Here is a 14,194-nt window from a genome sequence, read left to right as displayed (position 1 = left end):
CACAGCTCTCAAAGCAATGTTGTTGTCAGAACTGTTAAAGGAAGTGTATTCAATTAAATATGGACCATCCCTTTACAAATAAATCAGAAGTATTTTCCTAGTTTCACGAGTAAATATTGTGATTTATTTGTAAGTAACAGCAATGTCCCTTATGAACGTGGGTGATTGAAAAGAAACCCTTGGCCTTAATAACCCTCCTGTTTTCATACAGCTTACCTGAGAGTGGCACTGTACGAAGAGGTTATCCAAGGTGGGCAAACTGCGTGTTTCTTGTATAGCTTTTTGCCAGCAGCAGAACTTAGAAGTGTTTTAAAAAACTAGTTGCTGTTAGCATTTGATAAATGGTCAACTGCACAGAAGTGAAGGAACTTTCCTGAGGCAAGCTGCAGGTGGGAGTTAGGCCCAGCTGCACTGATGTCCAGTCAGGAGCTACATGGCTGCCTCCTGAGGCGGTGCTTCTTTCCTATAAAGAGGAGCTAACATCTCACCCGGGGCCACTCGGTGTAGGCTGCTTTTATTTACCCTATTGCTTAGGCCTTGCTACACCTCCTGTTGCGTGGATGTGTGGCTGAGTGTAGCCAGCAGGCCCACGAGGTGATTGTCCCCCTGCACTCTGCTCTGGTGAGGCCGCACCTCAAGTGCTGTTTTTACTTTTGGGCCCCTCAGTACAAGAAGGACATCGAGGCCCTGGAGCGTGTCCAGAGAAGGGCTACGAAGCTGGTGAAGGGCCTGGGACACAAGTCCTGTGAGGAGTGGCTGGGGGAACTGGGGTTGTTTAGTCTGGAGAAGAGGAGGCTCAGGGCAGACCTCATTGCTCTCTGCAACTGCCTGAAGGGAAGCTGTGGGGAGCTGGGGGTCGGCCTCTTCTCACAGGTAACTGTGACAGGACCAGAGGGAATGGCCTCAAGTTGCGCCAGGCGAGGTTCAGGTGGGAAATGAGGAGACATTTCTTCTCAGAAAGAGCAGTCAGGCAGTGGGACGGGTCGCCCAGGGAGGTGGTGGCGTCACCGTCCCTGGGGGCCTTTAAGGAAAGGGTGGGTGGGGTGCTTGGGGACATGGTTTAGTGGTGACAATGGTGGTAGGGAGATGGTGTGACCAGATGATCTTGGACGGCTTTTCCAACCTTAATGCTTCTATGAGAAACCTCTGAGCCTCTGAGCAACCTGTGGCAATCCCTGTGGTAGTTCTTCGTAGTGCCAAACAGGCTGAAAAGGTTGTCCCGGCCCACCATGGCCTTGGAGGCAGCCGGGAGTGTTTTTGAGGTTGCAAAAGCTGCAGGACTGTGATGGGTGAAGTTCAGTTTGGCACAAACCGTACTCATATTGCCTGTACTGGAGTGTAGAGCAAGTTGTCCCATTGCCTGAGTCCAGATTTCATCTCAGAAGAAAGTGAAGGGAGTGAACTTGAGCAGAGAACTGGCTCCCCGAGCCCTGGAGTGAAACAGCGAACAAATTGGCAGCAGAGACTATTTGTGTTCTTTGAGGGGCCGGAGAAGAAACCTGCTCAAATTAAAGCCTATATATTCTGTTTTTCTTCTCCCTGAAATTTTTCCAGGCACGATCATCAAATGCCTAATAAACAAAATGAAAACTAAACTTTAAAACAAAATCTGTTACTTAATTTGTGACAAAAAGATTGGACAATATTTTTCTTGAAGCTGCAGTTTTTGCTGGAAATTCTTCTGAAAAACAGCATCACCTTGTTCTAGCTGAATTTGATTTCTTGTAAGTATATGTAATTTAAAGAACTGTTTGATGTTCTGTGTGGGTGGAGGAGATGATTTTTAACTGTCTTTAAAAACAACAACAACAAAAAAAACCAGTGTTCTTGCCTGGCCTGTCTCAATATGTGCTAGATATTATATAAGTAAAAATTTTATTTTTATTTTTATTTTCCTTTAAGGCATGCTGCAGTAGCATTAGTACCTCTGGGGAAAAAAAGAATAGATAATTCTTATTTGTTATTTAATTGTTCAAAGTTTTGTAAGTTCACGAGATGCCTAATTTGTACCATTTCACTACTTTTTGGGTGAAAACCTCTTTCAGGCTGTATCACTATTTTCATGTGTGGCTTAGAGTTTTGAGCTCTTTAGTTTATCAGCACTATAAGGAAAATCTTCCTGGAGACTTTCCATCAAACCCATTTGTTGATGAAGGAGGGAACATCTTTTCTAATGCTTTAAAGCAGACGCCATAAATTTTGAAGTGAACTTCCCGTGCCCCTATTAATAGATAAGTAATTTTTTTTAGCACCACCCTGACCTGAGTAGCTGAGATGGGACAAGCTGGGAAGGTGAATGCTGTGAACGGGGCGATTGTCACGATTTAGAGGAAGTATTTTTGCTTTGCTCCTTGATATTTTGTGTGTATGTGATAGAGACATTCGAACGTTATGGTTTGGGTACCACTGAGTAATTAACTGGCTGGCTGAAACAGGAGGTTGCTGGTTTTGTCGGTTCTGGATTGCTCTGCTGTGTTCAGCTTTGTGAAGCGCTCACAGCTGGTACTCGAGTGCAGGCTGAATTTGGTACTTATAATGTCTTTTCGAGTCCTGTGGGTGCTGAAGGTGATGTGCTGGGTGCCTCTGCTGTCCTGTAAATTCTTCCTTCAGATCCACAGTACCGCGGTGTTTCTCTAAGCCTAAAATGCAGCTCTCCCGAAAGGCTGAGGCTGGCTCCAAGACATTTCGTTGGAATTCAGTAGGTTACATATAGAATCTAATGTACTCTTGTAAGAGGCGCAGCAAAAGAGAATGCCCGGTATATTCTGTACCGGGTGGAATAACGTAACTTCCTAAAGGGCCGTAATGCCTGCTGCTGTCATTCTGTGCAGTTCTGCAAAGCTAGTTGAGAAATGTTGACTTCAGTGGGCCGCGGTGCTGTTTACAGAATGGTTAACACTGAAATAGCTACTGTGGAGTGTTTGGTAGGGCAGGAAAAATGCTTTGTTTTTCAAAGCTCCCTGAAAGTGGCTGCTTGGAAAACAGGACTCCCATTCCATTCTTCTTGGACTTTTAAAAATAGCCTTGAATTAATAAGATGCAAAGCAAAGGGGGAGGAAAAACAGGTACCCACCAATCGTTGTCATAAAAATAACCATAAGAATCAGTGTGATCGTAAAAGTGTCCAATTATGATGTTTTGCTGCAGGCCTAATAAAAAAAGATATAAACAGAATGTAACCTTGAAATGAAATAAATACATTCAAACATCAGGCCATAGCATAAGAAGAAATAGTGACTTGGGCTTTGTTCCAGGCAATTAAATGTTGGGTTCTAATTGGTAGGAGAGCATGTAAGAGCCAAATCTCCAAATCCAGCTGTTCCTCTAACTCTGCGATGTTCCTGCTGACAACCAGCGGGTGTACTTTCATTAATCATTGACTTATTTACTAACAATATAGATTCTTGTGCATTTGGGGCTATCTTTTATGTCAGAGGAGCTCAGCTGCAATCAGAAAGGCTGTTTGGGTTCAAGGACTTTCCTTTGTCTTGCTGCATCTCTTGCTAATGCTTGGTATTAGAAGATAGCTGTTTCTAAAATTGGCACATGGTGCTGTCAATTTTTGCATGTTGGTAGAACAGCCCCCGCTTGTCACAGGGTGCCGTTAGCTGCAAGACTGTTTGAGTCTGCAAGTATAAAATTGCCAGTCTCTGGAGAAAAAAGTGCTGCTGCTGTTGTTTGTTTGCCACCCTAAATCTAGTTTTAGCGCTCTCCTGATACTGCTTAAAAAACAAAAACAACAACAACAAAAAAAACCCTAACAAACACAAAAACGAAGAAAAAACAACCCGCAACTTTTTTGTCAATGTGAAGCTTAATAGAGTGGTTATTATAAAAGTACATGAAACCTGGTCTTGATATTTAAGACTGGTTTTGTTCTAAGACTGCTTTACTTTCAGTGACTCATACGACGTTTCACCCATTCCTTAGTTAGTCCTTTAATAAGCTCCTTTAATAATTCCTTTATTACGTTCAGCTTTTCTTTTCCTAAATAAGGGTACTGAGGGCAAGTTTATTGAATTTGTCTGCAAGAATAAAGTTTAGATTGAAATTTGCTCTAGGACTTTCCCATAACTTTGGCGTTTTATCCATAAGCAAACAATTCTTACAGGTCGTTACTGATTTCTTAAGATGCATCAATTCTTTCTCTGATTTTGGTAAGCAGATGCTTTATGTTAACTTCTCAATACCATAGTGTCACCTTGTTAGAAAATAAAAGTTGCATTCCCCTTTGGTTTAATGTTCATCTCAGTACTCTAGTAGTTTTTCTATAATTATGTAATCTACCTGTTTTGCATGAAATTCTGCTCCCAGGTTTGCAGTACAGAGCTCTTCTGACATGCAAGTGGGAAACAGCGTTGGAAAATCAGCAGTGAATGCAGACAGGTAGAGGTCTTGCTATAGGTTGGACATGGGGGAGAAATCTAGGGAATGTGGGGTAGAGGATAGGTGATCCCTGACCATGACTTAAGGGAAATGACGTACCAGGGCAATATTTGGTTATCTTGATTCTGAAGGTTGGATCAGTCAAAGAAATGTGTTTGTTTCTGATGTAGAATGTGGCAGATGCTTCCCATATTGTGCCATAAATTTTGAGTGAATTAGCCAAACTGAGATTTAATTAATTCTTATGGAAAGCATCACAAGATCTTTTTATATGGCACCGTTACTTTGGTCAGGGAGAAATTATTTTTCTGCTTCACTTTTTTCCCTAAATTTCCCAAATTTGAAGAACAGCTGCACAAAGCACCACTCAGTGTCTGTTTGGTAAAAATCTTTGGTTCAAAGCTCTTTTCAGTACATTCAGGTCTTGGATTCTTTCTTTTCCACAGGCTTAACCCCAAGTTGTTTGCTATCAACCAAGCTCCAGGCTAACATAAATAAAGTCCGTCAACATAGAACTTGCAGAAGAGCTACAGCGTAGCTGAATTCTTGTAAGCATGTCTGATGATAAGTCAGAAATCTCCTTAACGCACCTGATTATCATTCAGGAGAATTACATCGATTATGGTGTATTGGAAGTGTGTTACTAAAGCAAGAAATAACACATGAACATGCACATATATAAATTCAAAGTTGTTTTTTCCAAGCATAGGAAATGAACACAAATGGAAGAATGCAATTAAATGTTAGTCACTATCTCTTTTTTTCTTTTTCTTTCCAAGTACTTTTGGAGTGTAAGTGTACATAGGTGGGCTTCTGGAGTGCAGACTTTTTAATTATTCAGTGGAGTTGCAGAGTGATAACTTCTTAAGGACAATTGAATCCTGATGTGGTTTTTTTTTGTTTGTTTGAAAGCTGAATTCCCCCAAGCCAGGGATTGTGGCTTCCTGTGTCATGTGGGGTGGGTGTTTTTTGGCTGGAATTAGATGATCTTTAAGGTCCCAAACAATTCTGTGATTCTCTGTCTAGCCTAAGAGCAAATCTTAATGAGATTACAGTTCCTGTAACCTGTTTATACTCCAATTAAGCTTTACTAGTGTTAAGGTGGAAGGTTATGAATTCCTCAGGACAGGGAGTAACTTAGATTAAATAAAGTACACAAGGAGCAAGATTAAATCAAACAACTTTGCAGATTTATAAGGCATAAGATTATTCTGGTTTTGGAGATGTCTTTAATTACCTAAGACATGATGACTACAGGGCGTGTTTGAAACCCTTGAACTAATTCTTTCCTGAACACTTTATAGCTAATTTTACTAGTTGTGTCAGTATGTATTGTGCTGACTCTTTGCTTTAACTTCATTTTCTTGATACACTCACATGTTGCTGCTGAAGCTGTGTTTTTTCAGATAAGATTATACCTTTCACTGTGAACAACGTGTTACTTTACCAACAGGCAGTAACAGTATATGGTTAAATATGTGTATATTTTACTCCGAGGTATTGCATATGCCAATTGACATATGTTATGTTCTGTCAGTCCTCTATTTTGATAGTGTAAAAGGATTGCTGTGGAAGAGAAGTTCTGACGTATTGCCAGTTAAGCTGAAAAATCATCTGGCTGCTTGTGTGTTTCAGAGCTGCAATTGTGCAGCTAAAAAAGATGAAAAGTTTTGTGTAGCTCTGGTCAAGGTGCAGCAGGGGTTAGGAAGAGCCTGCCGCACAAACAGGTCTCACATCTTCCTGTAGCTTTATTGTAGTTAGCTTTGGGTTAAACATATTTTGCTTATTTTACCAGTAATTTTTTTTGTCCTACTGTGTTGCAACAGTATCGTTACTTCGTAAATTAAAGGCTATCCTTTGCAAAAGCCATGATTTTATGTGATTTCACAGTGCTTTCTAGATAGAGTATTGCTTTTGATATGGGCTCTACTGTAATATAAATATTTAATAGCGATGTTAAAAGGACAGTGCAAAGGTGAGCAAAAGGGTAGATGCTTTGGAAAATTGAAGTGGAAAGGTCAGTGAGGAGATGAAATGAATGGTATTAGCTTAAAATTTTTCAACTTTTAAAACTCTAATGTAGTCCATAGTGCCTGCTGTGGTCCCATCAGCCACGATGCTGTGGTTTGTCTAATTAAACCGCATGCTGCAGACGGCAGCTCAGGTTTTGGGGAACTTCCAGCTCGGCTTTTTCTTGCTCAGTATTTTGTATAAAGCAAACCTAGTGCGTATTGATAAAGTTGCTCCTCTTTTTACGTTTACAGTGCTAAGAGCAGGGATTTTTTTTCCTCTTTGAAGTTAACAACAACTTGCAAGACCCCATTCTTGTTTATCAGCTCAAATGAATATCAGTAGGGATACCTGCTAGTTGGCTGGTACCAGTCATCTGCAGGGTGCTGGGCATGAGAGGGATCTATAGGAAAGCAAAGCCAAATCTGTATACCGTAAATAAGTCACGTCTGTGCAAATGTCTGGAAATTGTAAAGCATCAGCTTTTTAAGCTTTGGAAAAAGTCAGTCTGTCTTTTTTTTTTATTTTAATTGTCTTTTGGGGCTTGTTTTTGTTCACCTGATGCAGTAGCTGCATCAGTAGCTGTAGCTGGAGTTAATTTTTCTGGTAAATAAGCTGTCTCCAAAAATACAGTTTCAGAAGGAAGAAAATGTTCATAAACTTCAACTTCAGGCCTGCTCACTAAAGCATGCAGGGAAAATGAAGCAAACTATATTGGCTTTTGATGGTATGAATGTACCAGCGTTGCTTTTTAAAACAGGAGGAACAGAATGAAGAGGGAGTGTTCTAGGGGAAAAAGAAAGAAAGATAAAGTAGGAAAACCAGTCTCCCCCTTCCCCCCATGTTTTCCATTCTGAATTTTAATTCCAAACATCAGAGTTTGTTTCCAAAGAAGAATTTGGAAAATACTTTTTTTTTAATTACCTTATTTTTCAAAGTTTGTTCTTTAATATTTCTGCTTCTTTCACTGTACGTATCACTCATGTCAGTTACATTGGCACTGTAAATGTTTTAGGGTATGGTTTGGTGCATACAGTGCATAGTATGGTTTGGTTTGCAGTTCCTAGTCAAACCCTTTAGACTTTCTCAATATACAAAGATGGTTTTTTTTGGATAATAAAAAAAAAAAGCCCTGTTCAACTACCAAGTCCACGATGGTCAGAAAAACCACAGCACAATTATATGGTCAGTTAAGAGCTAGAAAAATTTCTGTGTTAGTAAGCAAGCTACCCTCTGCTTGAACGAGACTCATATTTTGCTGTTCTCTCTGTGATCCAAGGAGGTATGATAATAGATCCTCCAGCCCTTCATTGCATATTCACAGTACTTTCTATTAGCGTTGGTGTGGTGATAGTCTGAGAATTCACTGAAGGAAGAACATTAGAAAGAAACAAGCTAAAAATTACAGGTCTTCATTTTCCCTGCCCCAAAGATTATTGAATTCCCATCCCATTACATGTCATTTCCCAAGCACGAGTCTGCATTTGTACCAGAAATGAGCTGGAAGCTGAAAGTCTGTATATGTGGAATTTTGATTTTAGTCCATTTCTGAGGGATATTGGTAGTTAAACAATGATAAAGATTTTTCTCTAGGAGCTAATTGCAGTCCACTCGAACAGCTGCCTCACAATACAGCAAGGCCACTGCTATTTTCTGTTCTCATTCTGCCACTCGGTAACTGTCAGCCTCATTAGGATTTAAATCAGTTCATAAGTATTTTGGCTTAAGCAAGCTTTATTTCTGATCAACGCAATGCCATGATTTTATGTCTTTTTTTGAGTCTTTAGCTTAAAGTAGACGAGCTTATGATAAATACTGCAGATGTGTTAGAAGTTGATTAAATTAGGAGTAGAAATGGACAGGAGGCAAAATGCACAGAGGAGCAAGTTTGGGAGTTTTCAGCCATGCTCTCAATCTTTGTTAAGGGATTCAGTCTGCTGTCAAAAACATAGAAACATTAAAAGTGTGTTTTTTTTTAATAAACAGGATTAGCAGAGAGGAGGGAAAAAATGTTTTTTTTTTTCCTTTAATATAAGAAGTGAGCACTCAGTGAGAAATTTCCTATGTCTTCAAATAAAATATATTTTTCATGTTGATTAGAAAAATATTTGTGGGAGAAAAATTCAACTCAAAACTTTTCCGTGTAACCTCCCCCCAGCAACAACAACAAAAGCCTTTAAGACCCTTTCTTAAAAATATTGCTTAAAAACTCATCTAGCTTATTTTAGCTATCACTGAGATGAAAATATGATTTAAAATGCATACGTTGCTTGGCCTTAAATGCATAAACTTTGCTCCAAATGGCTTTTCGAAGTTCAAAATAAATACAGCAAATACAAATTACTCTTCAGAGCCAATCTCCATTCAAAAATTAGGAGGCTCTCCCCCCCCCCCCCCCCCAAAAAAAAAAAAAAAAGTCAGATCTCTGGCTGGATTTCTGTTATTCTGTACGGGAATGGATGAAGACCTTGATGGAGGTCAACAGAGCAGAATGATGTTTGAGTTTGAACTTAGAAGCTGCACTGAGAGGAATATGTCAGCTGGAGGCATAGGAAAGTATTGTCAAAAGGGATTTTGCAATAGGCAAGAGCCCAGCAATTAAATACTAAGATTGCATTTCTCTCCCGTATTGGCCTTAAGTAATAAAGTGAGGATGTTGGAAGAGACAGCAGATGTTGTGTCATCATCTCAGTTGTTTATGTCTGAGACACACTGGGACAAATTCTGTTCTATTCCATCAATATAAATCCAGAAAATCTCTATAAATAGTGCAGTGTCAATCAGTCTGCTCCATTCTGATGGGAGAGCCGAATTGGAACCATGCTTGGCCTTGCTCTGTCCGTGTTGTAAACAGTTTGCCCGAAAAGGCCTTTTCCTTGAAGAAAATTGTTCTGGCTTCGGATTGTTCCCACAGTGATGTAAGCTCCACAAGCAAGGCCATGTGCACTCACACTTATTATCCTAAAATATTTGCTGTTAGTGTCAGCTTCTTGCCCACTATATTTTTCAGAAAAGAGACAGGCTGCAGTAATTGAGATGAAGTGAAATAACTCAATCATCCAGCTCCGTTGAGAAGAGACTGATGATCACTAAACTGGCAGCGTCGATTCTCTGTGATGTACAAATAGAGAGCCTAAGCTTTAGAGACCACTGGAGTTGCTTAATTTCGAATTTAAGCCAGTCTTAAATCTAATTTCAGTTGAATTAGTCACATTTATAATGTGTAAGGATCTGTTCCTGTCCTGTTTTACAAACGCTCTGGAAATAGACAAGTGGAAGATGATTCAGCCTTGAAAAGAGGACCTGTGAGGGGACACCTGGCAGAGGTATGTGAAATCGTAGTAGAGGATGACTATATGAAATCATACAGTCGTGCTCTATGAAGGGACTCTTCTCGTCCCCTTGTGACTTACAGATTGTCAAAGAAAACTGCTAAGTGGCAGGCTCAAAACAAATAGCACGTCCATGAGATACTGTGGATGCCAAAATGAAGGAAAGGGAAGAAATCTTCGGAAGACAAATTCATTAGGTGCTCTTCAACACAAAAATACAGTACCTGTTCAGAAAGGCCCTGAGATGCAAAATCACTGCAGAATATATGGGTACACACAGAGTATTCTGATTTGTTTATAAATACAGACATATAAAATACGTTACAGTCTTCTGTAGGTGATTGCTAGTGAGAATTAGTGCAACTATGGGATCAAGGCGGATATAAAGTTGTTTTATGCAGTACAACCACTTTTATTGAGGATCTGAGCTGATTAACACTTGTCGTAAGCTGTCCTCCTTTCCTGTGTTTGCAGTGGCATGCCCCAAACCCTTTGGATTCAGTGTGCTATAGTGACGTTCCCTGACTGCATCTTCCAAGGACTAGAGGTTTGTCTTTGAAACATCTCAAGATCTTTGCTGTCCAGTGAACAGTTCAAGTACCGGAATGGATGAGAAGTCTAAAAAGCTAGAGAAGCACCTACATCCACATGCAAATAGCTTATGAAACCATCAAAAGCAAAATCTAACTAGCTTTAAGGTGGCTTCATAAATGAATTTATGAATTTAATGAGCTAGATGGTAGTTGGGTAGAGCTTCCCAAGAGACCTGTCCCTTCAAACAGCAGGTGCAAAGAGGGAGAGAAAAGATCGGGCAGGGCTGATCATGTGAAACGGTTTCACAGGGACCAGTAAAATGTCTCCAAGCATCCCACTCACCGCAGTGGGAGGAGTTAGTTAGATATTTATTAAAAGGAATAAAGATGTCAGAATCTCTTTTGAAACTATTTACATATATCTTCCCTTAATGAAAACAAATTGCTTATATTTTGTGTAGATATGCATAAAACACTCCATACATCAAACTCCACACTGAACAGCCTTGTAAAGTAAGAAAACATATAAGTTATTACTCAAACAATAGGTTATATATTACTGACTCTGTAACATTAATAGAAGCCCATCAATCATTGGACAGGCTCAGCTTTAAGCCTTTTTTTTTTTTGATGTATGCTAAGCAAAGCAGACCCAAGAAAGTGGCTCTAAGTCAAATAGTTGCTTAGCTAAATCTTTACCTTTGTCAGCAGTAGGTCATAAATGGATTTATTCCCGTGTGATTCTGCTTATCATCATTTTATAATTCATGTATACAAGTAATCTGGTTCCGCCTCCAGACAGGTTGTTGCTCAAGAGTGCATTCTGTGGTCATAATTAGAGTTTTATTACAGTGCAACTCTGCAGTAGACAGCTGATGGCTGGACTGTTACAGCCCGATTTGAGTTCAGAAGGGATTTTATAGTTGGGGGGGTGGGGAATTGTTCTGATTCAAGAGAAATAGCAGGTGCTCACTGTGCTTATGGCAAGGTTTCTTGCACTCAGGCATGTGTATGTACATGCATTTACATTTACAAGAGTTGTATGCAGGAAAAGGAGCTTTGATCAAATCCCAAGAAGTCTAAAGGCACTGTCGGAGTTGTACATCCTGTGGTACATAGGCAGACTTGAAAATACATCTTGTGTTTGGAGAAAAGTTCCAAGATAGTGCCTACATTTGGTAATGCAGTCAGAAATAGTCATCTCTGTCACCTGGCAGGGAAAAATACCATGAAAATATGCTGTACCTATGTGTTTGCTCCGCCACAATTTGGGTTTTCCTTCCCATCCATCCGTTTGCCTTTCAGCCTCAGGAATTTCAAAGAAACATCCACCCAGTGGCCCTTGGGTTTGGCTGAACTAACGCTGAAGGACAAGACGGTGTATCATGGTGCTTGCAGGTAATCAATACTAACGATGTGCCTGGAGTCACTGAGTAAAATGAAATTTCAGCAAAAGAAGTCATTTGGGACCAATTCCGAACGCACTCCCCTGACCCCAGCCAGGGGGAATCCCAAGGTCAGGCTGCAGCTCTCAGCACATTTTTGGGTGGATGAGTCCACTTCTAAACAGGGAGTTTTGGAAGTCTCCTGAGTATATGGGCAGTGATAACATTCAACTCTCTAGAGAATGCATTTTTTTTCCCTTAAGAAAATTGATTTAATAGAATCCTAGAAGACTGTTCTTTCACAGTCTCTGTTACGGTGGAAGACCAACGGGGAAAGGCTTACAGCTCGAGATACTTGGTCGTGATTTAATGGTGATTGATGGGTTTTACTTCAGTACCTGCTTATAATAAGAGGAGAAGTGGGTTCTTAAATATAGGTTGCTGTGGAATTTTTGTAAGCAACAAGCAGGTTGAAGTGACGAAGAGTGCAGAAAATACATGCTAGGCATAGGAGCAAACATACAACAAAATCAGTGCAATGTTCCTGCAGTGGAGGGGGGGGTTAGACAGGAAGAAAAATAGCTTTAGCTGCTCTTTGTACTAAACTGGTTACAACACTAGCAAAATCCTAAATTCTGATATTTTTGTTTGGTTTTGTTCTAGTAAAGCTGCATGCAAAATATTGCTCGTTGTTCACCTGCGATTAATTTGGAGCGCCTGTATAAGCGTTCTATAGTACAGTATGGAAACATTGCACAAGAAAGATCTCCAGAGAGGCTGAATTGTAACTGTGATCAGAAGAACAGCAGATTAGATTTAAGTAAGGAATAGAAGGGGGAAGGATGTCAGTTCTTGCCATCCTGTGGAAGTTTTAGTTGAAATAGAATAGCAGAAAAACTGGTGTGTACAGTAATAGGGGGAAGCTCATCAAAATGTATCAATGAATCCAAGCTTTCCGTATTCAAAAATCAAATAATTTAATAAGGAGATATTTGCAGAAGTTGTTTACACATGGGTTGAGCTACATTAGACAGAAAATAATTTTGGCCTAATTCTGAAACATGTTCCTATTGAATAAGTTTTTTATCCATTGGAATAACTCAGCTGGTTGATATGAGACTCTTCAGATATAAGCAGTGCTTATGAGATTGTTACACTTAATTAGTTTATAAATCTGTCTCCAGTAGCTGCATATGAAAATTTAATATGCCAGCTTCAGAACAGCATGGTGTTTTTTACTTTGCTTTGAGACGGGAGGGTTTATTCTACTAGAATGAACCAAAGATGGAAGCAATTAAGATTAAAAACCTTTAAAAATAATACAGATGTCGTAGAGTTACTTCCACAGCCATAACAGGGCAGTGGTGATAGTACCGATGAGAGCCAGGTTTTGATTACCCACCTTGATGAACTTTACAGTAAGCTGTGCTGGAAATTCTTCTCCCCAGTTTGACTCCAAATACTGCCCATTGGATAAAAGTTGCAATTACACGTGCTGTTGTCTTCTCCCCAAGAAGCAAAATTAGTCATTCTTGTTTCTAATAGCGAAGCCTTTTTTTTATATAAAGGCTTTTCCATTTTTTGAGCTGTGTTTGCAAGCTTGCCCCCTCGGTTTGATGTAGGTAGTTGGCTGTATACTTCTGTGTGTGTGTGAGTTACGTGTGTGTCTTCATAAGAAGCACTTCAGTTGTAAGGACTAGCTATGGACAGGCTCACTCCTCAGTCGTGGTTTGTTTTTTTTTCTGCTTGAACTGAACATGTAAGTAAAATAACTGTTGCTATTCCAGGGAAGGAAACCTCACCCAGCATCTGGGAAGCCATCACAAGAATATAAATAGAATAATATCCTGTTCATGCAGCTCTGAGTAATACATGCACCACATCGCACAGGTGATAACAGCTTAAATATTAATTCATCAGAGAGCATTATGTGTTAGAAAAGGTACACAGAGTTAATTAAGCCTTGGAGGCATGCAGGATTGATCCTTAGCTGCCATAAATTGCCTTAGCTTCATTGACTTCAAAGGAATCATCCTTATTTACACCATGGGAGGATTAAGCCCTTCTATTTTAAGATGGTTTAGATTTGAATATCTTAATATGGACAAATTCTTTATTAAACGAATGATATTAATCATTTAGTGCATAATAGGGTGTGTTTCAAAGAGTAGAGATTAAATAGCTTTAAAGTGATAGAACAGCAACCCATTTATGAATCACAAAGATTTGTGAGGCTTTAATTTCTTTTTTCCCTGTGTCTTGGCCTGCATCCATCCTCCCTACAAACCAGAGGAATACGTGGCATGGTCCACATGAGAATGAAGTTGACACCTCTAATTACTGGTGAGAAACAAGTGCTTGCTCTTCTTCAGTAAAAACGTTGGGGGATTTCATTTTTTTCCCCATGCTGATTTTATTTTATTTTTTTCCTGAAGTTCTGCAGTGAAAAAGAGAACCACCAGTTTCAGGAAAGCTAACACCCTCCCAAGACAGATCAGTGCTTTGCTCAGCAGGTTCCTAGAATACCTAAGCCCTTCTATGAATCAGG

At 39.8% G+C, this 14,194-nt stretch overlaps 1 protein-coding gene across 16 annotated transcripts in view; it reads left to right on the top strand.

Moving 5' to 3' along the window:
- The first annotated feature begins 8,831 nt into the window (after nucleotides 1-8,831).
- The window catches only part of LRRTM4 (leucine rich repeat transmembrane neuronal 4), a 284,146-nt gene continuing 278,783 nt past the window's right edge, over nucleotides 8,832-14,194 (top strand). For 9 of the 16 annotated variants that reach the window (XR_010826614.1, XR_007157409.2, XR_010826615.1 and 6 more), the window contains exons 1-4: nucleotides 8,839-9,722; nucleotides 10,203-10,275; nucleotides 11,567-11,659; nucleotides 13,434-13,536. The gene's annotated coding sequence lies outside the window, so the exon portion shown is untranslated. Of the gene's footprint in view, nucleotides 9,723-10,048; nucleotides 10,276-11,566; nucleotides 11,660-12,309; nucleotides 13,537-14,194 lie in introns of those variants that run through there. The other 7 variants (XR_010826616.1, XM_066983274.1, XM_066983273.1 and 4 more) reach the window with 4 other exon arrangements.

The sequence above is a fragment of the Anser cygnoides genome, chromosome 26 (assembly GCF_040182565.1).
Source record: "Anser cygnoides isolate HZ-2024a breed goose chromosome 26, Taihu_goose_T2T_genome, whole genome shotgun sequence".
NCBI classification, from domain to species: Eukaryota; Metazoa; Chordata; class Aves; order Anseriformes; family Anatidae; genus Anser; species Anser cygnoides.
The sequence above is the reverse complement of the archived record's forward strand: the minus strand, read 5'-3'. Positions and strand labels throughout refer to the sequence as shown.